Here is a 3777-nt window from a genome sequence, read left to right on the forward strand (position 1 = left end):
GTATGCTCTAAATAGTTTTGTATTTCAGTGACTGCAATATCGGCAGAGGTATATAGCCTTTTGTAAAAATTCAAACAGCAATCTAAAATCTTGTCTACAGAACGCACAGTTGTATCATCTACTTTTAATGAAGCAATATTATTTTGAACACTACGACGACGTTCCAAGTTCAAGAAGAATTTCGTACACCTTTCTCCTTGCAGTAACCAGGTGGCTCTAGATCTAACGCGCGCTCCTGCAAGCTGTTTATCATATTGTAGTTGACTTTCTTGTTTCAGAGTGTTATATTGATCTAGAACTTTAGAATCAAGTGTTTCATCTAACTTATTCTCGAGAACCTGCAGATCATTTTCAAGCTGGTTGCGCTTTCTTTTACTTTGTTCAGCTGCATTTTGTGAATAAAATATACTGAATTGTTTTATTCTCTTTTTCGTAAATGTCCCATAAAAGCTTCTGACTGGCGTGATTTGTGTTAAATTCAGAAGAGGTGTCATCTACCACTCTTTTAACCCCTTGGATGTATTCCACTTCGTCCAAAATAGTGGTATTTAATCTAAAGAGACCCGGTCCTCTCACAACAGAGGTGAATAATAATAATAATAATCTTTTATTTGCGTTTCAAGGCCTCCGGCCCATATGCAAAGGGGGTACATTAGAATTTTTTTTTCCAAAAAGAAAAATACTACAATACATATGAGTAGAGTGTATATCTCAGAATATATCAGAAAAGACTATGAATAGACTCGCAACTGACAAAGTACACAGATCACATCACTGTGAGTAAACGTACATTACAGCTTTTTCTCGAAGTCTGAAAGCTCTGTGGACAAAATTACAAAGACTGAGTAGGTCATCTGTAAGAGATGACCTCATAAACCTTATAAATTTACAGAAATTTGGTTCCAGAAACAAATCCTTTGGCAAATAACGAAGTCTCAAACTATTGTACAGTGGACAGATTACAAGAAAGTGGTATTCATCTTCTACAGTATTTGTGTTACAAATTTTACAAAATCTAAAAGCTGGAGCAATGTTATCTCTCCTGCCCTCTTCCATCGCAAGAGGAAGTACTGAACAGCGAAAATATGTAAACATTCGGATAGCTTGGTGATTACAACGAAGGTACAGATATTTCTCAGGCTCTAGTAAACTTTTAAATTGGATATACGTACGGAGTTTGGGTTTCAGTGAAACCTTTTCGAGCCAGCGTTGTTTGTATACATCTTTAACTCTATTTTCGAAGATGTGCAGAAAGTGATTTTTATTACCAACTTCCTGTGAAACCCAGGCAAACCCAAATCCGAATGAAAATAAAATATCCTTTACAGAAGATCATACTTTTAGGGATCATTTCTATAGTATGAATCCACACCGAGTCTCTCAGACAGAGGTGAAGGCTACTTTAAGAAAAATGGCCTGATGATCGGAAAGAAAACATGGTTTTATAGAGGATTTCAGAACGTCACATTCTAACAATTTTGACAGTAAGAAATAATCAAGCCGACAAGCTATTATAGGTTGAGATTGACGCCAGGTAAACTGTTTGCAGTTTGGATGTTGCGTTCTCCAAATATCGATCAGTTTAAAAGTTTTACAGATACAATTTTTAACACACGTCGAGATGGCTGGGTCAAGTTTACTGCCCCCGTTTTTATCCATTTATGGATTCAAAATCGGTATTGAAATCTCCGCCAATAATGATGTTGTACAAATCATGATCCCCGATCCATTTGGCAAGATCAATAAAAAAGGCAGCTCTTTGTTTTGATGTATTTGGCGCGTATATGAGAGAAAGATAGGAGTTATTGATTTTTACATTGATAAGTAATTAATTTCCTTCCATCCATCTATGTATACAGCAACATGAAGAGGTTCAAACTGTATTTGACGATTTACAAGTACTGAAACGCCTCTACTTACTATGATTACTAGTTAGAGCGAAAGAATGGAAACACTTTCCACCCCATTCCTTTTGGATTTGTTCTACTAAATCTGGTGTCATGTATGTTTCTTGTAGTCGACATGTCTACTTTTTGACGTTTGATCCAATGAAAGAATTTTCTACGTTGACATTAATGGAGATTATATTCAAGCAATCCATAATGACAGATTAAATACCTCGCTGTGTTAATCACAACAATAGACAGCTATAGTTTCATCTATTTATGCTCAAAATTCATATTTTACTTCTTTGTTTTCGAACGAGTGCGGATACGCTCCCTCGTTGGTGCATTGTTTGCTTCATTTTGTTTAGCCTTTACTTTAGATCTCTGACTTGATTTAAAGAAACTTGAAATTTTGCGTGGAATCTTATTACCTGACAGACCAGCGTTAGACTGCCGTCCTTGACGTGAAAAACTAGAGTCACTCTCGTTGTTAACTTCGTTAACTTCTGCTGGAGAGATTGAAGTTGCCGAAGTTGGACAGACAGTTTCTTAACTGCAGGAAGAATCCGATAAAGAGTCCTTGTCGTCCATAAATTCTGCATTTGAAGTATCTGCTAAATCATCTTCATTCGGAGCAACGAACCTCTGGTGTGCGTCATCTATAACCTGTAAACTTTCAGTTGTAGGACTTACTTGTGTGTTGTGAAATTCCTGAGATTGTCTCTGTTGTCTATTGCTACGTCGACGGTAGGATTTAGATGACGATGAATCTGAGCTTTTGCGGTGACGCAGAGTAGAATCATGTGTGCTAATATTATCACCATCGCTGGTTTCCTGATTAGATTTACGCTCGACCACCGAAGGTTGTTGATGCGAGGCCGTATTAAAAGTTGTCTCATCCACACGCGGTGTTGAATAGGGAGAGCGTGGATCTTCAGGATAGGCAGGTCTCCTGATGGAGACTTTCTGCCCGGGATGGAAGACGCGAATTTGAAAACCACAGACACTCATTCCAGTTCGAGGAAGAGACTCACCGGCTTGCAGCTGCAGCAAAAACCACTCGGTCACCGTTGAAACAATTTGTTAACTTGCCATTTTATCTGATTCGTTCTCGAGAAATATCAGACATAATGTTACAGCCTTGCTCTACGAGTTCGTCGCGAAGGGCAATATCGTCAACAGAATGTGGCAGATCTTTCATTATTACACCTCACTCATTCAGCGTGCACTGCCATTGGTTAAACACGACTCACGTGACATGTAAAAGAACGTGATGATGCCCTCTGCGAATGTGATGATGCCCTCTGCATTTGATATTACATGTATGACATCATTTTACTTACTGCGCGTCCTTTCTGCGCAAAACAAATTGTCGTTCGCTTGTTGTACTTTGCAGTTGGCAACTTATAGCTGCGAAACGTCATGCAGAGCTGTCACCGGCACAGTTAGACGATATTTTGATGCAAGTAAACAGCAAACGAACGAAATTGGCAACAAGGAATGCAATTTCTGTGTTCAGCGACCTATGCAAGCAACAAATTTGGATACGCCACCGAGGAGATCGGCAAACTTTAGCGGCAACCCTAGACTTGGCACTGACAACATTTTACGCTGAGGTCCGGACTCAGAAGGCGAACTGTACTCGAAGAAGTCTTTGTGTTTTTGTTTCTTTGCATGTTTGCTTGTTCGGTGTAATAACAATAATAACACATGAGAGCTTGGGCAACATCACGATTTTTTGCCTGCCCTCGGGCTGGTGGTCATGATCGAAATACTGATGATGCCCGAGCCGTAGGCGAGGGCATCATCAGTATTTCGATCATGACCACCATCCCTTGGGCAGGCAATAAATCGTGATATTGCCCTCGCTCTCATGTGTTATTATTTAACT

The 3777-nt window shown here is 39.2% G+C and overlaps 1 non-coding gene across 1 annotated transcript; it reads left to right on the forward strand.

The window, feature by feature from the left end:
* The first annotated feature begins 1328 nt into the window (after positions 1 to 1328).
* LOC139123412 (small nucleolar RNA U3) lies at positions 1329 to 1420 on the forward strand. Its single transcript, XR_011549653.1, has one exon. It is a non-coding gene; the product is annotated as a small nucleolar RNA U3 (small nucleolar RNA).
* Positions 1421 to 3777: the final 2357 nt, after the last annotated feature.

This window comes from Ptychodera flava, chromosome 22 (genome assembly GCF_041260155.1).
Source record: "Ptychodera flava strain L36383 chromosome 22, AS_Pfla_20210202, whole genome shotgun sequence".
NCBI lineage: Eukaryota > Metazoa > Hemichordata > Enteropneusta > Ptychoderidae > Ptychodera > Ptychodera flava.